We start from the raw sequence: 24235 nt of genomic DNA on the forward strand, positions 1-24235 counted from the left end.
TCATGATGATAAACACTTTGGACATGAAGAAACTACAAAAAGCTCAAGAGCTATAGCTAAAGAGCTAACAGATTGTAGAAAGCAAAAATTGAAATACATTGTGTAAGACCCCAAATACGAGCCCACTGAAATAAAGTACCAAAATGAAGATTCTTTAAAAGATCTAGATCTCTCATTATCTTCAAAAATGCAATTATTACTTTCCTACCAAACAAACCACAGTAGACAAACTGGTATCATATTCCAGATAGTTGACAGGTGCTTTCCAAACCAATTCTCCCAAGCAAAAAGAAAAGATAACTGTCCTCGGCATTACCCAATGGACTCCAATCACATGAAAAACTTCACACCATATTGACACATGCAACACCAATTAACAAGGGACTGGCCTCTTTTAACAAGATTATCAATGGTAAGTATCCCCTTAATTAAAAGGTTTAAAATCTAGAATCTACTATAATGGGTGTACCTTGATCAGAGGTAATACAAATTCAGTTTGGCAGATGCTCATAAATAAGTTTGCCCAACAGCAATACGTGAAATTAATGAAAATAAGTTTGCTCAACAGCAATACGATAAATTAATGAGTCAATCGTACACAATATACAGAAGCCAATGAATTTTGCCTTCCTTTTTTCAGATTTTGTGTTTTTTTTGGGGGGGGGGGGGGGGGGGGAGCGCTGAAGAATGTAGAATTCTATCTTTCTTTGATACTAAATACAACAGCAACTAAGCCTTTTCTTTGATACTTAATCTTTTGTTTAATGTTTTGAAGCATTTCATGCCCTTCCCAACATCATTCCCAAATTTTACACCATTTCTTATCCCTTTTATACTTGTTAAATTGGATGTCATTTAAAATCCATCAGTAATTTAAAGAGAACAAAGTTTCTCCCCAAACTAGTTTGGAAAAAAACCCTACAAACTCATCATATATATTTATATTGAGTGTGAATTTTGAAAATCTGACCATTGAATTTCATGTTCCTTATGTTCTTCACATGCATATCAAATTTTGTTCAAATCGAATATTATTTACTATTTGATCAATTAACTTATTTTTTACATACAACTTTAGATTACAAAAACTTGAAATTATAACATTTATTTGATGACATAGCAATTGATCTTTGATTTTCTTAAAATTTTGTAAGTATTAAGGATGTAATAAGAACATGCAATCTAACGGTTAAATTTTCAATATTCACACTTAATATAAATATATATGATGAGTTTGTAAGGTTTTTCTCCAAACTAGTTTGGAAAGAAACTTTATTCATTTAAAGAGATACAATAGCAAAATAATTACTCAGGAGCATTTTAATACATAGACACACATGCTTAACCACATGGCTGCAAAGACTTCACTAATATAATACATACAATACAAAGGCAGGCAAAGAAAATCAAATAACATTATCTTGTCCATGGATTGAATACTTGGACTGAACTTGGCTCAGAAGGACATTAAATTTTAGATATTAGCTTCACTTGCTCTAGCCAAAATCAGTATCAAAATAAAAATTGTATATATTTTTTTCAATTCCGGAAAATGAAAACCAATTTATAAAAGAACACTAAAGATTTTGGCATAGTATGGATACTCTAAGAAAATCAGATTAAAAATCGCTAAATTTTTTTTTTAGAAAACATGTCATTATGGTATATCAAACTACTTTGCATGCATGTACTTGATTGTTGAGAACTTCAATATGTAGAAGAAAGCATATCTGAAATGTGTGTGTGTAACTTTTTTTTTATTAGTGTCTCAAACATGAATGTACAAGAGCCACTTTAAGAGCAACATTTGCAACATACCGTTCAAGTTGACAAATTGGCAAGAGTAATAATTTCCCATTGATGGCTGCCAATAATCTTTGCAAATGCTTTATTTCTGCGAAGCACCAAAGCTGGTTTCCTGAAGACAGAAGAATCATAGCCATAATTAGGGGATCTTGTAATTTGCAATAAGACAAATTTGGTTAAATATATTTTTTAATGGGTTAGTTACACACGCACCTAGCACTTACAAGCAGAAGATGTGCCAGTTGAACTAAAGCTCATTGGCAACAAATTTCAACTAAATTTAACACAAACTTACACAGATTTACAATTATGGGGACTCTATTTGATCAGAAAGAAGGGAAAGGAAAATTTAAATTTTACCATAACTCAAATTCATTAGTATGACTTTTATTTTGTTATTGCAAATTATGCAGTTGATGAGTTTTGAACCCATCTCACCCTCCTCTCCCCTTGTACGAAAGGAGAAACCATTTGAATTACTGCTCATTGGCAGTTTCATAAGCACGAAATTTATCTCATATGAGTTAGGATTTGAGGGGAAATTATTTCAAGACAGATACAAAGGCTAAGAACAAGGTAGAAATGCCTTATAGAGCTTTGGCAATATCCTCGATTACTTTGCCACCACTTTCCCTCATTTACTAATAAGAAAAACAGAGACCTTTTTCTTCTTTTCTCCTCTCATTTTTTCCCTTATGAGATATCAATTCAATCATTGCATCTGATCCCGCAATGCACATTAGATCCTCATTTATACAGAGTACCATTTTCTAAATAGAAATTTGAGAAAAAAAAATTATAAATTTTAATAATTTTCTTTAGTTATATATCACTTCAAATAAAAACATGAAAGAAACTGGGCAAAGGCATCAGAAATCATAATATAAAGAATTAATTTCATTTGTGCCTTAAGCTTTTAGTTACATTCATAGCTATCAATAATTCCCTAAATACAGACCCAACTAACTTTCTTTTGGAATTCCACTAAGCAGGAATCATAGAGCACTGGGAACCCTCAGAAAGCAACAAAGATAAACAATGCAAGGAAGAGAACATATAAATGCTAACTTCCAGGACTGCAATAGTTAAAAGTTTTTGAGGGTGTGAAGATCCCTATCCACATGATAGAAATGATGTTTCCAATATCATCCTTTTTAAACTTTCAGTTCATCATCCTAAATGGTATCCTCCTTGACCTTTTCAGTTCTAGGCTTTAATTCCATCTAAGGCTTTTCCTTCTGCATACTCCTGGCATGCCATATCTCAGACTCTTTCTTTATTTAGTATTTCACCTTTTTTCTTGGGTTGAGAAAATTAAAGTTTTGTATATCAAAAACAAAAGTGCAAGTTTTTACTTGGTTAGGCAAAAGAATAATGTCCCAGCCACTTTTCTTTTCTTTTTATTTTTTTATTTTTTTTTTAAAGAATGAGAACAAACAAAAGTTGATCCAAAAAACAAATGAAGATGATTTTTTATTTACTTTTTATATTAAAATATTTTTTTTTGATAAGTAAAAAATATATATATATATATATTTTTTAATATATATACTTTTTATATTAAAATATTGAATCCAATTACCTTTCACGTCTTTCATTTACAAGTGACCTGAGAGATTTCACTGCAGAATCTACAAGATCCATCTCATATTCTACTGTTTCATTTGTCCGGCCCTGAGATAACATGAAGATCATCAAACAGTGATAATTTGAATTATTAAATCAAATTATTATCGTCATAACCTTTTCTAACAACTTATGCAGTGTACTATACTTCCCTTCCATTCAATATTGTTGGTCCTCTACTCCATTTAAGATATCCAAAAATGCTGTCCACTTTAAAAATTAATAACCACAATTTTATACTTTCCTAACTGAATGCTCAGATTTTCTAAATAAGACCAACAATATGGGAACAATAAACCAGAAGCCATGATTCCTGGAAAAACATGCAAATCAAATTTTCACCAAATCCTTGGACACTATTTGAGTCAAATAGTGAACTATAAAAGAAATTAAATGTAGTGAGAGGAAAAACCCTTCATTACCATGAACAATATTACATGTCAAAATTATGCTTAAAAGTTAATAAATTTAGCTAACTGAATAATTCTGTTTCAAGGAAGCAAAACATCAAATGTTGAGCCCCACATCCAGGTCATCCATCTAATGGCCTACCTTATCTGTCCCTTTTTTTATGACGTTGAACCTCACCAAGGTAAGGCACTTTGGACCCACACCCCTAGTGAGTAAAACATAGATACACAAATCCACCTACCAGAATCGTGTATCAAGTAATCTGGGGAAACTCCTAGTAGGGATCAAACCCAATATATCTAGGTCTAAAGCTCATCCCAAGCCTCCAACCACTAGGAGGCACCCTGACAGGTCTACCTTTTCTGTTCCTTGACTGTTTCTTTCATTTGTTCTTTTTTGATTGGGATGAACCCCACCCCCCCCCCCCCCCCAAAAAAAAAAAAAAAAAAAAACCTTACTCTTACATGGGGAGGAGGGAGCCATCCAATGGTTCACCTTATCTAAGCCTTAATTTTCACTTCCAAACTAAAAATTCACATGACCTTTATAATTGGCTACTTAGAGATAATAATGTTAGCTTATTAGTGCGTTACATTTTCTCTTCCAAATTAGAAAACTAAAATTACCTCTAAAATTGATGGGTACTTGCATATCATTATTGATTCTATTGCTGTATGGTCCCTTGATGAAGGAAGCTGCTGCCATATTTTTTCTGTAACATATGACATAAAAGGATGAAGCAATCACAACCCATTGTCAAGATATAACCAAAGTGTGTCTTGAGCAAAACTCCTCTCAGACTCAAACTTTTAATTATTCCCAGCAAAGAGAGGCTTAATTGCTTCAATACAAATATCACACAGTATTGCCACCAAGAATGCACAGTACTTGCTACATCTGAGAATTCATACGACTCCAAATCCATAATTTTTTTGGATATGGCTTTTGTTCAATATTGAGAGTATCCACTGATAGCTTAACGGAAAGTCATTTGGATTTACATTTGTGGGCGGAACATAATCATCCCCAAGCCTGCTCATAGCAAATCATACAGCATTCCACAATTTATTACACCACTGACAACACCCAACCACCCTTTGGATATCCAGATTTATTTTATCAGACTGGAAGACAAAATGATTATAGATATCAGTGAATCAATTAAAGGAAACAGCCAAATGAGTGAAAGAAAGATGGGTACAGAAATGAACCTGAGCTGTGTAAGAAATTAGTGCAAGGCAGAGAGCATCAGCACCACATTCAGAAACAGTCAGTTCCTTGGGATCTAAGTTACCCTCCCCTTGTCTCTTATGAAGACCTTCCAAGGATATCTCATTTATTACTTCAAGCGGATCAATGACATTTCCCAAGGACTTAAACTTCTTGCGCCCACGTGCATATCATGGGATGCAAATAAACCTGCATAGAGTTTAAGGTGCTTCAATCAGATCACGTCACCTCAGTTAATATAATAGTTTTGCACAGGAAAATGTACACTATATAGAAAATAATAATAATAAATTACAAATATACCGAATAAATTCTTTTATAAGTTAAGAACTTATGCATAATTGACTCCTATTGGTCTATTGAGAATCCATAGCCAACCCCATTTGGAATAAGGCTTTATTTTTGTTGTTGAAATAATACAACGTATGCATCTGTATGGGATTGAACTAATGAACTCACCCTGCAGCTATTGTTTACAGAAGGAGATGACATTTGATCCAAAGAGGATTGGCATCTATATACATACATGCATGTATACATATCTGCAAATAGCTTTAACTGGTACTTGTAGCACAACCTTATATATCAAATAAATATGTTACAGCCACCAGACTGAAATTGGGCAAGAGCATTCATACTTCCTTACCATAACCCTCAACCCTGCTAATGATATGATATAAGAGAGAAGAAGCAGTTAGGCCCCATTTCTTGAGTTATAAACTGAAAACTCGGGGAAAGAGGCTCTTTTTCTGTTTTACAATCATTTGATGATGTAGCTCCCAAATGTTTCTGGTGTCATGGAAAATAAACACACCACAATGTATCTGAGAAGTTTCCCAGTGGCTACGATAAAAGAGCTTGCACAAATTCAAGTATGCATTTTATTGATAGAGTGAACACTAGGTCAGAAGATAAGAGTTATGTGAAAGGTCCATAGGGACCTTTTCTGGTTTCACTGCCACTATTTCAGAAGACAAATAATGCACTAGGTCATATCTTGTGGATATACATCCCTTCCTGCTCAATATTGACAAGAAACCATTCATCCTTTATCTGAACATATAGATACCTATCTTTTTACTGGTAATTTACACATGTCACATAGTATCTCTTGAAACCACAACCTTTGTGGCTCTGCCTCCACCAGTTCTTAGGGGGAGAAGATCCAACTTGAGCTAGAGCAAAGGAGCATCACCAGCTGAATAAATCCTGAACCTTAAAGTATTGTCATATTTAGTCTGAGAATGGTTGGAATGTCAGACATATATAACATTATGTAGTTAACAAATATTTGTCTTATAATATTATATTGAATCTTTAGTCAAATGTCATGTTATAGGCTGTGTATTATGCAACTTAGGACAAAGAAAATTATGACATGGTTCTAAAGATATAACAGGGTAAGGTCACGTTACCTTTCTAAAAGGTACATCACCACCCAACTTCATTCCTAGCATTACCATGTGAGCAACCCAGAAAAAGTGAATATCATGGCCAGTTTCCAAAACCGAAGTTGCATAAAATGTCTTTAGATCTTCTGTATTGTCAGGCCAGCCCAAAAAAGTCAATGGAAAGAGACCAGAAGAAAGCCATGTATCAAGCATGTCAGGATCTGGACTTATGAATCTTCTACCCATTACATATTTGACTAGCCTCCACTTGAGACTCATCCTCATTTCTTGCAACCACCCAGTGTTCATTGCAAGCACCAAACTCCTTCAGCTAATCATCCTCCAGCATGACATACCATGCAGGGACACAGTGACCCCACCAAAGTTGCCTGGAGAGACACCAATCATGAATGTTTTCAAGCCATCTATGATGTTTAAGACCCAAATACTCTCTATATATATAACAACTATAAGTCATCTTTCAAGAAGAATATCAAAACTAAACAAGTAACCAAACTAGTGATGGTTTACCTTCATGTCACAAAGTGATTTAAGGACTATCCTCTGATCATCTTCAATTCTACATTTAATTCATCATCTGTAGCAATGCCAAAAATGAATACAAACTTTTATACAAATAAACAGAAGAATTATAAACCATATAGAAAAAGAACAAAAATATGATAGAGCCACTTTTGTATTAACCAAAGATTAAACAAAAATTAATAAATCAAATGCCTCTACGGCAAAAATTCTATCCAAAGGCTTATGTTGCTTAAGAATAAATACCAATCAATAGAAATAAAGTGATTGTAGGTGAAAGCAAAGCACCAATAGGAGCTAATGATCTATACCACATGATATTATTTCATTATACCCAAAAAAAAAAAAAAAATTTATTGTCATATAGAAATAAATGTAATAAACTCCTATATACAAAAATCTTGAACTCAATCATACTAAATACATATCTTTTACTCAAAACATTTATACCATAATTATTCAAACATAAGAAAACTGAATACAAGTTAATTTTCTCTACGACCAAACTGACAGGACACTCAAAGAAAAAAAAAATTGAAAATCATATATATGAAAAAATTTAGCTCTAAAACAAGCCCAAAGTCGTACCATAATCAACAGCGTGATCTTCATGCCCATTGTCGTCATCAACATCACATTCACAGACCACCTCTACATCACATAATTCTTAGATCTGAATCAAACCAAATAAAATAAAACTAAAGAAAGATATAGAAATTTAATCATAAGTGACAATGCCAAAAAAAGAGTAATCAAAGTAGGTAACAACAAAAGAAAAAAACAAATTCTAAACCCAAATGGGCCAAATCTCAAATTTAATCCAAAATACCAAAGGTGAGGAAAAACTAAGCATTTAAAGAAACCAATATATCAAGCTAGAAAAAGCAATTAAGTTGAGAAAGCACTTGCAAACTTGATCCCAATAAATTTCCCTATTGATAGAGGAATACACCCAACAACACACCAAGGAAAAAGAAAGTTATCAATCACAAAATTAGACATTCTTTTTAACACAAAGGCCCTAAATTCTTAAACGAAACAAAGCGGAAAAGAATTCATATAGCTCTAGAAAAAACAAATAAAAACCGGTATAGTGGTTTGCCAAAATTGAATTTGGACTAAATTGTATTTGTAGTAGAATTAATGTAAATTCAAAATATTCTTAATCCAATTTGCAATTGATTCTAAAGTTTTGATGGCCCTTCATTAATAGTAATAAGTCTCTTAAATAATTAAATCCCTAGCATTGCTCATATTGAAACATAAAAGAGTTTTGTAAAAATACACTTTCTCTTTCCTGAATCAGTCTAAATCTAGATACATCGTTTCATCAAGAAACAACACTGACACTATGAAACAGATTATACATAAAGGCCAATGGAATCCTTTTTGCCTTATCTAAGTGAATAATGCAATTTCAGAAAATGGGTTTTCATTCTTTGTAGCAGTCCTAGGCTTATATAAAAGGTAAAGAAGTCCACCTTCAACAGAGGCAACTTCAGTAGCAACAGAACTCAAAATCGAGTGTTTGGCCGATACCAAGGCCGTATGTTGCTGAAAATATGCAAAGAAATCTGTCTAAATATCACTTTCAAACTCTGAGTGACAGTGATACTACATTGCAACTACAGCAACAACAATTAGATCAAATGGGTTAGAGTAGAGAAGCAAACCCAACGAAACCACAAATATTATCAAGCATGTTCAATCCCATATAACACACCAAATATATGTATAAATAGCCAGATTATATAAGGCATGAATTTCATCAAACATGTCAAAGACTCACTATCGGATTTGCGAAATCAGAGCAAGAGCAAGAGCAAGAGCAAGCCAAATCCTTTAGAGCTCTAGCATTGGATGTTCTATCAAAACGCAGCAGCCTCGCCATACGCAGGCGATTAGGCTTGTTGGTGCGAGGGTGTGTCTGGTGATTGGGTCGATGTTTGTGATTGGCAGTGAAGGTGAACGTGGGTCGGCGGTGGTGCTGTTAAAGGGTGTTTGCCGTGTTGCTGTGGAAAAAGGGGTGGGGGAAGAGGAAAATATTTATTTATAGAGAGAGGAACAGCAAAATTAATATTTAAATAATGTAGATAAATAAATATTAAAGCTAATGTATGTTAAATAGAAATGTTATATTTTTTCTTTTTTTTTTTTATGCGGTGGTTCCTCTATAAGTATAAATATTTGTAGAGTGGGAAGAAATAAGAATCGGAGTTCAAGTTTTCAAGAGAAAGTTTCATACATATATACACTTAGGGTATATTTGGTTGGATGAAAACAAAGAAGATGAAAAATAAAGAGTGAAAAATATAGTGAAAAATGACATTTTTTATTGTTTAGTTGAGAAGAAAAAATAAGAGAGATAAAAAATAAGGAGAAAAATTATTCCTTTTTTATCCTCCTAATTTGGAAATAAAATAAAAAGAAAAAAGTATTAAAAAATACATTTTATATAAATACCCTCAATTTAAGTTACTTCCCTTTCTTTTCTTTTTTTTCTCTCTTCCCTGGCGGCGACGTTGCCTTTTTTTTTGCTTCTTTTTTTCTTTTTCCTTTTTTCTGGGTAATCACGTTGTCAGTTGTCACTTCTTTTTTTCTTGGGCATTAACGTTGCCTTTTTTTTCTTTTTTCTTTTTTGATTCTTTAGGGCTTGGGCATGGTAGTTTATTTTTATTTTTAGTAGATGTGATTTTTTTTTTAACATGTTTTTTATTTTTATAATAAATTTTGAATGATTGCTCTTTTTTGTGTGGTTATTTGTCACTTTTTTTTAATTTTGTATTATTCTTTAATAATGATATATGAGTAAATTTATTCAAACTCATTTTTTTCATCCCACCACTTTTCCACTCCTACCCAAAGAAAAATGAGAGAAAAAAAATATTTTCTATCCTCCCATTTTTCCATTCTCTCACAATTTTCTATCATCCCACTTTTTCACCCCTCTAACCAAATGGACCCTAGATTAGATTAAAATAGAAATTCTATCTTGTATTAAAAAAAAAATTATTATGGATAAGTAAAAAAGTAATTTAAGTTTTGAACTCAAACTAGAACCAATAACAACTTACCCCTTATGATTTTTTGTAAAAAGGTTATAAACGTAACACCTCTTATTTGTAAAAAGTAGTAAAAGTTGAGCTTTTTAGGTTAGCCTCAGTATTTACTATCCCACAACTAACTCACACCCACTTACCCACAACCATGGAACACCTATAAACACCAATTGCCACAAATTGAGAGAGAGATAAACGTCCTGAGACTACATTGTCACACTAGCCACCACTAAGACGAGAGAGACAATCTGGAGAAAGTATAAAAAAACTGAGAAAAAGGTGAGCGAGAAATAAAAGAAGTTGCCATGATCAGTAGTGAGAGGTTGGTTTGAAAGTGGAGAGGGACGAGAGAGTGAGAAAGCTGAGAAAGAAGTTAAGAAGTATGAATACTTCATTTGGGGTAGCGTACCTATATCGAACATTTAACATATCTCAGACAATTCTGCATGCGTGTTCTAGATGTGTCCTTTAAAAAAATGTAGGACATAGCCAACATACGGGAACAATAAGAATCGAATACCCTTTCACAAAACAATGAAAGCATTCATGTTGTGAATGGTAGTAATAGTGCATTTAAAATATTTTATTTTATTTTATAAACATACACACACACACATATAGGGGAAGGAGGATGATATAAATGAATACACTCACATGCCAACACCAACGGCGGTTAGTGTCGCGGAGCAAGTGATAAACCCCTTCTCAATATCACACCTTATCAATGTCGGACGATTTGACAACACTGAGTATCTTTTTTTTATTTGATAAATACACACACATATATATAGGAGAAGAGGGATGAGTTTAAAAATTAATAAGATATCATTATTCTTGATTTTTATTATAATTTCTAAACATCTTTTAATATTAATGGATTTTCTTTATTATCCATTATTACTCTTTATATATATATATATATATATATATATGATTAATTATATATAAAACTATAAATAACAATATATTTAATACACATGTCCTACCATACCCAAGTCAAATTTTTCAAAAATTTCCGTATTGTCGTTTCGTACCCATACCATGTTCATGCTTCGTACAAAAGAGGAGAGAGATTGACAAGAGAAGTCTAATAAAAAGTAGATTTTAATTTTAGCATTTGTGATTGTACGCTTCTACTAGTAGAAGTCTACTGTCACATATGCTAAATTTTTTTAAGCATTTACACATTCATTGCTAGTGCTCTTATTACAACTTATTTTAAAATTTATTGATGGGTTAATTCTACTGTACCCCATTTTTTTGGAGTATGGTACCAAATTACCAAAGCATCACATTTGATGGTTCTATTATCACATTGGATAGTACCAATATCACATATGACCGTACTTTTGGTACATTTGGTGGCTCTCATATTTTTTACTCGCATTTAATGGTTCCAACATCATATTAGGCAATACCAACATCACATATGACCATATTTTTATCATATTTGATAGTTCCCTTATTTTTTAATCATATTCTCATCAAATTTCATTCTAAGAACCTATCATTCTAATATTTGGTGTTTTTAGTAATAATTAAAATTTGAATAACGAATCTTTCCAATATAGTCACAAACCTTAAAAGTAACAAAAATACCTAATGATGTCCAAAAATAGTCCTAAAACCTTCAAATTGACTTAGAGTGATATTTTAGCTTCCTTTTTTTTTTTTGGGTAGTTTTGTGAGAATATGTTGGTCATGTTAGAGGTTTCAGAGACAATTTGGTGATTTTTGACATCCCAATGGTATTTTAGGCTGTGTTTGTTTCGCCTGAAAAAGATTTTAGGAAATTGTTTTACACCAGCCTGGTGTTTGGTACCTACAGAAAATTGGGTTAAACGGAAATTATTTTTCCCGTTGACTGTAAAATAAGCCTTCTCACCCGTAAAACCATTTCCATTCTTATTTTACCTTCAAATCTCATTTTACAAACTGAAAACAGAGAAAGAGAGAGAGAGAGAGAGCAGCCCAGACCGCAAGAAGGGAGAGTAGAGCGAGTGAGCTAGAAGTACACACAACCCCAAATCGCACCACTGCCCCCAACCTTAGATCGCACCGGTCTCGTCGCACCCCAGCACTAGTGAGATTGCCCCGCCTGAAGCACAACTGAGATCGCACCCCAGCACTAGCGAGATTGCGCCGCCTGAAGCACCACTGAGATCGCACCCATGACCCAGCCATGCCCGATCTCTCTCTTTCTCGATCTACCTCTCCCTTTCCCTCAATTGTCGACCACTCTCTCTTCCTCCCTCTCTCTGTTTGACCTAATTTTTGAGTTTGCAAATGTTTTGTTTTGTTTTGTTTTATTTTGGTTTTTGTTTTTGTTTCTTTTAAGTTTATATATTGAAATTTTCTATTATGAAGTTTGTTTGGAAGCTGAGAAAATGTGAGAAACTAGTAGAGAAATAACATTTTCAGAATGCAACCAAACACTTAAAAATATTTTCTAAAATAATTTTCATAATGCAGTCAAACACTTGAAAATATTTTCTTTTCCCAAAAATATTTTCACTTAAAAATATTTTACATTCGGAAAATATTTTTACACCGAAACAAACGCAGCCTTAGTTGTTTTATGTTTTATTGGTCTTTTCCATTGAAAAATATTTTACAATGAAGTAAATGGTTCTTTAGTCACATTGGATGGTACCAACATCCCCAAATACAAATACCAATGTCCATACATAAGCAAGAGTGTACAAAATTGCAGAGTCTTAGAGAGTCTATAGTGCTAGGTTATCATCCCAACTCGAAAACCAACCATATGTTTATGATGTTTTAGATATTTTTTTTCATCACTCCTCACACACCTGATCGCAACTTACATATCACCGTAGCATCCAAGGGATTAGCCTAGGCATATTTATAAACATATTTATCAAGAAACTGCATCCATCGTGATCATTATCAATGGAGAGGAAAATTATAATTGATTCAAAGATTCTAGACAATCATGCATAAAATTATCTTAGGTTAATTTTGATTGGTCCCTAAAAGATTAAATTAAATTTAATTGTAAGATCTTTATAACATAACTTAGTGGTAAGCATAAGATAATTTGCAAAAGATTGTCTATTTCTAAATGTACTCTTTAACATATTAGAGGAAATGACTTAGAGGTAAGTTACGTCTATTTTAAACAAAAGATACCCTAGTTCGAGCCTTTGCATTGACCCTTTATGGTTATTTAAATAAAAAAATAATTAACTCTTCTAAATTTCCCCTTCAAATACAATAAACAATAACCCTATCATCTTCGCCATGATGAACACACAATACCTAAAATGAATACAAGAAAATCATTTAGAGAAAATAATTTGAGACTAAATATAAAAAATCAAAGTACAGTGCATAAATCCTCAAGTTTGAGACCAATCAAACAAAGTCTTGATAAGTAAGAACTTCAATTACTCAATAGTTTTCGCAACATCCTCAAAAACTAAATGAAGATATTTTTTATAAAATGAGAGGTGGAAAGTATATTTAAATTTGAAAACACCGCACGTTTTCTATCTTCTTCAAGTTAATATGTGCACATACAGTTTGTTGTTTTAGCTATCAAGTCCATGATTCTGCTATCTTCTTCAAGTAAGATCACCGCATTGTTGGCTTCTTTTAGAAATTTATTCACTTAATTCTAAAAAATAAAAATAAGCATCCAATGCTTGTAAAAAAACCCATAACTTGGAAAGAAGCACTAAGCACAGAATATCAGAAACTTCAATCTTGTCAGCAACATAGGTGAACTTCAATCTTGTCAGTAGCATGTGGCATAAGATTCCTATTAAAAATAGTATATTACCAATGTTGGAATGTCAAATAAAATCAGGTACTTGACATTTTAAAGTAATTCCAATTGTTCTTGTTTCAACATTATTAGGTGACTAGTTACCATCCATCTCTGCTTGTGCACAAAATTTCTAGTTCAAATAACTCATCTCTCTTCACTCACAAGCATTTCTTCCAAGCACTGGATGTTTGGATAAATATAGAATATGAATCAAGTCAAATCATGTTTTGCAAGTTGTTCTATTCATATCAATCTTATTTGGATGCATATGGATATCACTGAAATACTGATGCTTTTTGAAACAAGATTTTATGTCCACATATACTATGTCCAAGGGCACAAAATTCTTATAATCTATCTCAGATGTGAACTTGTGTTTCTTTGTGCCATTGTGATGGTTCCTTGTTTGCACATGTAATGGAAATTACTTAAGGGACTTTTTTATGATATATAATTCATTCCATCATTTGCTATCTCTTGCAATAATTCATTCCATCAGTTCCTATCTCTTGCAAGGGGCGGCCTAAAAGCGATTGTGGATGTTTAAATTGATGCATTTTATATATTTAGATTTAATTAAATAATATATATTTTTTAAATTTAAAGTTCATTCTTCTAATTTTTTTAGATGCAATAATTTTTAGGTTTTTTTTAATGAATTTCTTGTTCATATTTGAGTTGTTCATCTAAATTTTGTTAGAGTAAGTTATTGAATACTTTTAGGGAATTTATTAATGAACCATTTTAAAAAATACAATTTTTATGAAAAATAAAAAAAAATTGCTAAAAAAACAATTTCACTTTTTTTATCAAAAAAAGTTTTTAAAAGTAATTCTTTATTTAACTTTTCCTGTGTTATAACTTTAAAAAAAAAAAAAAAAGTTTTATTCGTTCTTGAGATTTTCACATTTTTTTATTATTATATTATGTTTATTGCTATTTGCTAGTAACAAATTATTTAGAAAATCTTTTTTTAAGACTTAGATAATTTTTCACAGAACTTTTTTTTTTTTTGGCTAACTGCTGTTTATATTCTAACGTGAGAAAGCTGCAACTCATCTGATTTCTTGAGGGACCCATAAAAATCAAGACTTGTGTCCAACTTGACATCCAAAGTAGAAAAGTAATCTAAAGATTCTAAACACTAGAACAGTACGCAAATTCTTTTCAGGTGGTTACGATCATATCCGTCAATCATTCAATCCCACTTGTGTTTCTTATTAAAGCAGGAAGGATAATTTTTTTACCTTAATTATTTAAAAGATCCCCTTATGCCTCAAAACACATATTAAACTATTTATTTTTAAAAATATTTTTAAAAAAATTCTTGATAAATTTTTTTAAAAAAAATAATATATTATTGTGTGACATTAGGATACATATTAATAAAATCTTTATTTAAAAGGATAAGGATGGTTCTTCTTCGTCATGGATTTGATGTGTGTGTGAAAACGCCACTCTTAGTTCTCATCGAAAAACAATTTTTAAAAAAAATATTCCTTTAGTTATATATCCAACTATAATAGATATTTCCGGCAGGAACACCGTCCAAACAAAAAAAACAAAAAGGTTTCTAGATAAAAAAAATATTGTGGGATCCACAAACTTCAATAAGCGATAGTCGGCAAAAACAGTTTAGCTTGAAAACAGTTTAGTCAAAATTTTTGTATTTTTAAATCTATGTACTGTGCTAGTTACCATCCAATATTATAAGAATTTTTGTCAACTATAAAGTTTTATGCCTGAATTTTGTCAAGGTTAGTGTTATATATATATATATATTTTTTATCTAATTTTTTTATATAGTGAGACTCACATTATTTTAATTTTAACAATTATGATATGATATGATACTTGTTAATATTTTTCTTTTTTTAAAAATACTATTCAATAAACTCTCTATCAATTCTCTATCTTATTTAGATCAGAATTTTATATCAAAATTTTGTCAACTATCGAGTTTTATGTCAATATTTTATCAGTTTTATAAAGCTAACCTTAAAGTTTATCTATCAATTTTCTATCTCATTTAAATCAAAATTTTATATCAGAATTTTTGTCAACTATTGAGTTTTATATCAATATTTTATCAGTTTTATAAAGCTAACCTTAAAGTTTATGTCAATATCTTTCAATCAATGTAAATCAATCAATTGTTATTAAAAATAAGTGAAAAAATATACATAAAAAATATAAGAAATTTATATATAGATAAAGATATATCTTTGTTTGAAATAATTTATTAAAGTCTAGAAGAAAACTATTAGTACATTAATTATATAAAAAAAAAAAGCAACTTGATTCAAGTCAAAAATGAAAGAATATCAAATTATACATCATAAAATTAACATTATAAAATGGGCTTGTAATTTGTCTCCTCTTACTGGTACAAAAGTTGATAATATTTTGAGTATGCATCATCACTCATCAGCAATGACAATGTAGAAGACAACGTAAAAGACAAACCATCCCTTGATTCTGAAACTGACACTTACATACAACCAATATTGATTCATTATTGGAATTTTTTTTTGGGGTAGAGAGAGTAGAGGGACCCACACACCATACGTGCTACTTTTAGCATTACTAGAAAACTAAAGCAAACAAGGCAATCCCAAATTGAAATTCAGTCCCTTTCAGTCAATTCAATTCGCTCAAAAAACAACAGCTAATTTCAAATATTAGTATTTTTTAAACTAAAGACATGTGTATTGACTACATGAATGCTTAGATAACCTAAAAAATAATATTTTAATATCATCGTTCATCAATTTTTTTTTTCCGTTAACGTAATATTAATAGAACTTTACTAATATGTGCTCTAAAAACATATAATAGTATATTATTTTTGGTAAAATTTTTATCGAGAATTGAAAAAATTTTAACTACTTTTTTAATTTTTGATAAAATTTCTTTAAAAACAGATTTGTTAATGTATGTCCTAAGAACCATACTAATATGTTAAGATCTAAATTAACTTGAAATATGAAGAACCATTTTGACATATGTGACAAATATTAGGGACAAAAATGTAATTTTGTCAAAATAATAATATGTTGACTATGAGCCATCATTCATCAGCGGTGACAATTGAAAATGTTGGACCTTCCCTTGACGCTGAATATGACAGCCATTATGTACAACCAAATATGGATTTAGATCCTATAAAAAAAAAAAAAAATATATATATATATATATATATATATATATATATATATGGATTTAGAAACGACAAAACTATGCCCATTCAGCAGATATTATTTAAAGACTAGAGAGACTAGACTATGCCCATTCAATTTCACTCAAAAATTCTGAGGGCACAAATTCTCCACTTGTCATCCATTCAATACCCCAATCCACTCGCCTCAAAAAGAAGAACCCAACTGGTACAAATATAAAAAATGCTAGATGACAAAAATTTACACAATTTTTGCTACAACTCATAATATATTTTTGCTACAATTCATCACGTGGTGACAAATTATAAGTGATGAAAGCGTTGACCAATACAAACCTATTACTTTTTCTTTTTACCACTTGCAACAATAATCTATTATGTGGTAAAAATTGTGTAAATTTTAGTGGTCTTAACATTGCTTACAAATCTCCCCTTCGAATTGGTTGAAACCGTCGGCATGGGGTACACTACACAGCTTGTTGACTTATTATCACTCTGTGTTCCTTTGTTAGGTGTGTTTAGTTGGGTTGAAAATAAGAAGTATGAAAAATAGAGAAAGGAAAATAGGGGAAAAAATAATATTTTTCATGGTTTGGTTGAGAGGGGGAGGGGGAGAGAAAAGTGGTGGAGCCTACAAGTTTTCTCTTCTCTTCTTTCAAGATACAATCTCTCAAAATTGGAGAGAAAGTTGGAGTGAAAAGTGAAAAAAAAAAAAAAAAAATGACAAAACTGCCCCCACTTTTCTGATTTTTTTTTTTCCCACGGTAACGTTGGTTTTTTTTTTTTTATATCTTTTGACTTTCCATTGAAACGTTGGTTTTTTTTTTTTTTTTTGCTTTATTTTTTTTTCTTTTATTTGGTCAAGTGGTGGGTTCTTCTTTTCTTTTTTCTTTTTTTTTTCTCTTAATTTTTATTTTTATTATTTTTTAAGAAAACACTTTTGGATGATTTCTTATATTATATTTTTTGAAATGTCCACTTTCATCTATACACAATTTTTAAAAAAAGTATAATGTATTTTTTTTTCTTTTATTTAAGAGGAATATGATGATAAATTTATATAAACCTTATTTTCAATCAAACCAAAAAGTTTTCCATCTTTCTACTTTTTCATCCTCTCAATCAAACACAACTTAGGAAAACTAAAAACATTTCTATCTTCCCATATTTTCATTCTCTCTTTATTTTCTATCCTTTCCCTTTTCTATCCTTCCAACCAAACAGACCCTTAATATTTTGCGTAATCCTAAGGTCCTTACATCTACATATATATATATATATGTCCAACTCTCACTCTTCTTAGTTATTACTCCTTCAACAAAAACAAACACCACCCTATGCTTACTTATATTTACAGAAACTACTTCAATACAAGGTAACTAAGCTAAAAGTACTGCTAGGGAAAATCATATTTTGGGGCAAAAGCCATGAAGGCATGAACAAGTATGACTAGTGTTGAATTGAAGGAGCCCCAGGAAAATGCTGCAGTGTTAGTGTGTAAGTAATGTATATATGTTGGATGTGAGAGAAAGTTGGAGATGGCGAAAGCCATAATGTACAAAAGAAATATATTTCCGTTTTCCATAATGTATAGTATAATGGACCTTTTTGTAGAATATATAAGTTTGTACTCTAATATTTAGTCTACCCATTTGGGGCATTTATATAAATCTAAGAAAGAAAGTTACTCAAACGCTTTACTTCATTTTTTTTTTAATTCTTACTTTCAAATTTCTAAGAAAAAAAAAAAAAACAAACATTTTTGTCTTGCATACAAGTTCAGCTGAAGAGGGAAGTCATATGGAGTTTGTAGTCTCTGTTGTTTCATTCAACGTCATTCTTCTTGACTAATAAAGATTTTAAAAACAAAACATTAATAATAATGACAAGTGGAGATTGGGGGATGACGCGTGGCTACATTGCTTGGGCGTTAGCATAACAACACACAACTCACCCTAGGCGCAAATGGACATGGCAGCCACAAAATGCTTATAAATAAGTTTGCTCAACTAGGGTGGCAATTCGTGTTCTCGTGTCAGGTTCGTATCGTGTCAACTCATGAGTATTCAACTGTATAGATCAACACTAACACGACATGTTTATTAAACAGGTCAAGATTTCTCAACCCTAACACGACCAATTTATTAAACGGGTCAATCGTGTCGACTGTTTATCAGATTTTATCAAAATGAAAAAAAAAATATTATGAAAAAACAAACAAATAAATATTTTTAATATAAAATTCAAAACTAACGAGTAACCGTATCACAGATAATCATTCATAACTAAAACATATCCCTTCCCCTAAAAAAAAAAACTAAAGCATATCCCAATATAATAAATAACCAATCACAATATGTCAAAGAAAATAAACCACAACAACTAATAAGTTTATATATTTAGAATTTGAAGAGTATATTGGTAAAATGTCATTTAATTAAATGGATCAGACGAGTCAAACGGGTTCTATATGTTAAACACTAACCCAAATTGTTTATTAAACGGGTCAATCATATCAACCTGAATATGACATGAACTCATTAAGTCTCAACCCATAACCTGCTAATTTCGTGTCGTGTTGGGTTCGTGGGTCATGTCCAATTTTGCCACCCCTATGCTCAAAAGTATTATGCAAAATTAATGAGTCACTCATGCACCATATACAAAAGCCAATAAAATATTTCCTTCTTTTTTTTTTTTTTTGCTTTTGGATTTTTTTTTAAATTTTTTTAATTTATTTATTTTTGGGGGAGGGGGGCTGAAGAATGTAGAATTTTGCTTTTCTTGATACTAGATACAACAGCAACTCATTCTCAAAAAAAAAAAAAAAAAAAAAGATACAACAACAACTGAGCCTTTTCTTTTATACTTAATCTTTTGCTTAATGTTTTGAAGCCTTACATGCCATTCCCAACATTGTTCACAAATTTTACACCATTTCTTATTTTTTTTTCTACTTATTAATTGGAAGTGTCACTTAAATTCCAAATAAAGTGACTTTTTGGTGATGTTTAATGCATAATTGGATGTGAATGCTCCTAGAGGATAAAATAACTAATGAAAGAAAAATTAAGATTTGAAGAAAATAGTTAGGGAAAAAAGGGAATAATTTGTGATCAGAAAATCGAAAAATGTTGCTTTTTTTGTTGCTAAAATTGAAATATAATTTAAACCGATTAGTTTTTTTTTTTTTCTAATTGTTATTGGTACTTTGTAACGATCAATTGTTAATATAAATAAATGAAAATATACCAAAAAAAAAGTATAAAATAAAGAAATTCATTTAAGCATAAGGACAGAATCTATTTTTTTTATATGAACATGATAGAATCTAATATATATATATATAGCTAAACTCAGAGAAAATCTAATTAGATTTTAATTGGATTTTCAATTTTGCGCCATGTGTCCCATTTAATTTTCAATTTTGTGCTAAGTAAATTATTGAGTGTAAAAATCGAAAAGTGCAAATCCAATTAGATTCTAAATTAGATTTTAATTGGAGTCTAATTTTTTGTCACATATTCATCTAAGTTTTTAATTTTTGAGCGAAAGTAATTGGGTATAGTTTTGCAAACACCACACATACACTTTTTAGCCACGGCAAAACTATACCCAATTACTTTCACTCAAAATCCTGAACAGAACAAATTCTCCACGTGTCACAATACAGTATACCCCAATCCACTTGGCTCAAAAAGAAAAACCAACAGTTACAAATATATCTTATCCAAAATAATATTGCTAAGACCATACAAATTTAAATTTTTACTGCAACTCGTAACATATTGATTTTTGTAGGGTAGAAGTGTGAACTCACATTTGATTACTACTTTTCATAACTCGGAATGTGTCAAGTTATGGCAAAAAATATGTAAAATTTTGTAGCCTGGCATTGCTTACGAATAACTAACTTCCATTCCAAATTGTTGTCGAAAATTATGGGGAACATCAAATCACAGCCTGGCTAATTATCACACTCCTCGTTATTTCCTTAGCGTTTTGTATTAGTCCCAAAGTCTAATAAGTATATGTCCGACTCTCATTCTTCTTAGTTCTTACTCCTTCAACAAACACAAACACAAACACAAACACAAACACCACCCTTTGCTTACTTATATCTACGGCTACTACTTCAATACAAGCAAGCTAACTAAACTGAAGTGCTGAGCGAGATAAAAAAAGAGTGTCTTCTTTTAGTGTATTACATAACTACTATAAATTAAGACCCTTCTGAGATTTGATTTGTTTTAGAAATACATGGATGTTTTAAGACATTTCTCGGACCCACAATATTTAATTGGGGTCTAATATTTGGGTCTCGGGTTCAGATTGACAGTGCTCACATGGTGGAAACAAAACACCCAATATACTGTGGAGTGAGGAAGAAAAACCCACGAAAATGGGTTTTTGAAGTGCATGAGCTCAATAAGAATTCGGGAATATGGCTTGAGACTTTCCCCACCGTAAAAATGGCGGCATGTGCACATGATGTCACGGCAATTTCGCCAACTTGGTGTGGAGGATTCTGGTTTCGGCATCAACAGCGGCAAAGGATATTCAGCAGGCGGCATTAGAGTCAGCTACGGCATTTCGGCCGGCAGAGTTGGACAGTGTTTCTGGAAATGAATTGAGGCAAAGAATAGAAAATGAGGCTGCAATGACTGTGGCGGCGAAGCTAGAGACAGAGGCGGGATGTGTGTTTTTTTTTTTTTTATAAATTTATAGATGAGGAGGTGGTTTTTGGCATGCCAAGGTTGTTGAGAAATATGGCAGAGGTGATGTTGTTGCCTCCACCTCATTGTTATGGTGGAGATGACATAGAAACTGATAGTGACATGTCATTATGGAATTATTCAATCTGATTTTTATTAGTAATATATTATAGATTAATAGTATTAAGTTTAATTTAGCATAAAGAGTGGTTCTTATTATTAGGAAGACAAAATTTATTTTCGGTGCTTATTGTTTTTTATTGTGTGGTGTTAAAGGGAAACTGTTTGAGAGGGAAAAAAAAAGTACTACTAGGGAATACTATGTTTGGGCAAATGCCATGCACAAGTATGGCTAGTGTTGAATCGAAGGAGCTCAAAAAATAGAAAATTATTAAGTATTTTCAGAGTATTATAAATGTGTAATCTCTCCTCTCACATAAATAATAAGTTTCACCATGAATTTTGTAAGTGCATAATTGCACCTGACCCCAAAAACAGTTACGGGCTCAGGCCCAATGAGCCTTAAACAATATGAATTTGTAGAATGTGGGCTTGAAATCCAGGTTAGAAGTGTCTAAGGATTAAATGACAAGTCAAAGATTGATAACACTTGAAAACAATAAGGAATATTGTAAATCAACCCCCTCGGACGTAAGCCAAGAGCTGTTCTTATATTATCTCTTTCTGTTTCTTCTTTTTCTTTCTTTTTAGATTACAAAAAAAAAGGGGCCTCTATTCCTGTTCTAGGTTGCTCCTTAAATACTCATCTCTTTGATACTTTGTACACGTGTTGCCCCAACTCCCCCTTAGCCTAGATATTTCTTTTCTCAGTGCCTTTGAATAGTAACCAGAAGTTTCCCTTCCACTGTTCAGGTGTCACTTCCCCATTAATGCGGCCAGGGTGGTAGGTGCAGGGTCTTTAATGTGGAGGTGGCAGCCTTTATCTTTGGTATTTCTCTAACATCGGTGCTTCTAGGACATTCAATGGTTCACCCCTTTTAACCATTGGTCTTGACCGTATCATTCCCTAACCTTTACCATGAAGTCCCGGGTTCTCCGGTGTCCGTCCGAGGGGAAGTTCACCCTCGGCTGGATCCTCGGATCCTCGGCATATGGGCCGACCCGTAGTACTAACAGATTCCAAACCCATGAGCAGGTCGGTCTTCCTTAGCACGGCCCAAAAGGCCCACATTCCCATCAGGATCTTTTTACTCCCCACAAATTTAATTAGTAGGACCCACCGTTCATGCAATAGGAGAGAGCACGTATTATGGTATTCCGAAAATACACAATAATTTCCCCATAAAGATATACTAGCCTCATCACAGGCGCTCCACAAATCCAATAAGGCTCTTTTTTTAATTTTGAGTTTAATGTAATTTTTCAATTTGAATTTATCTATTTCTAGTGAGGTTACATAGGAAAGAATTTTTAAGAAACTAAATTTAGGATTTGAAATTAAGTAAATTGCTAAGTTTAGTATGTGCTAGTTTTTAGGAAAAAATATATCAAATGTGAGTGGGATATTTTTAAATAGAGAGTGTTTTAATTTTTAGAAAAAAAAAAAGTTTCTCTAGTAATTTTTTTTTTAATTTTGTTGAATTACAGTTTTAACCCAATTTTTTAAATTTTTTTAAGAATAAGGATTGTTTGATTAAATTAGAGGTATTTTTGACATTTTTTAAAATCATAACTAACTTTTTGAATTCTCTTAATATATAGAGATAAAGCCAAACTTTATATTCGCAACATTTGTGCTTGTTAATTTCTGTTGTTTAGTTAATCAATCTCCTTGGTCTAAAAAAAAAAAAAAAAAAAGAGCCCAGAAAAATGCTGCAGCGTCAATGTGTAATTTATATATATGTTATTTATATGTAAATACTATATTCTTAAGCTATATATATATATATATAGTTTGTACAAAGACTCTTTACAAAAATGCTAAGTATTTAAGTTATATTTCAAAATGTGATTGTTTTGATTAAATTAAAATAAGGTATTATCCTAACACATTCTCAACACGTAACTGAACTTTTAGGTTCAATAATCTTTGATTCGAGACTATTGGTTACTTTAATTAGTTTAGGAGCCCCTAATATTGGTTTTTAGTTAATTAGATAATTAAAATGAATTAGACATTAAATGATTAATCACACCTGGTTAGTGGCAATTCCATAAAATAAAATAAGAAAATAGACTTAGTAATACACATATCACCCTAGTAACACATACACCTCCTCCAAGAGAAAGATATAAATAGTGTTGTTGTTTTGCACACCCTTCTAATGTGAATGAGAGTCGATAGGATGGTTTTCTTCTTCCCGACAATTGATTGGCGTCCATAGTTGGTTTCAAAGATAATTGGGGGAGGGGGAATTGAGAACTACCCATCCATCAAGGAAGAAAGTGTTTCTTTCTTTTTCTTTTTTTTTCCTAGAGTTTCATCTTTCGTCTATGATGATTGAGCTTTTTTTATCAACTGA

At 31.6% G+C, this 24235-nt stretch overlaps 1 pseudogene; it reads left to right on the top strand.

The window, feature by feature from the left end:
• The first annotated feature begins 21383 nt into the window (after positions 1-21383).
• LOC142620225 (dehydration-responsive element-binding protein 1B-like) lies at positions 21384-21902 on the top strand (annotated as a pseudogene).
• Positions 21903-24235: the final 2333 nt, after the last annotated feature.

The sequence above is a fragment of the Castanea sativa genome, chromosome 12, assembly GCF_040712315.1.
Source record: "Castanea sativa cultivar Marrone di Chiusa Pesio chromosome 12, ASM4071231v1".
In the NCBI taxonomy this organism is placed as follows: domain Eukaryota; kingdom Viridiplantae; phylum Streptophyta; class Magnoliopsida; order Fagales; family Fagaceae; genus Castanea; species Castanea sativa.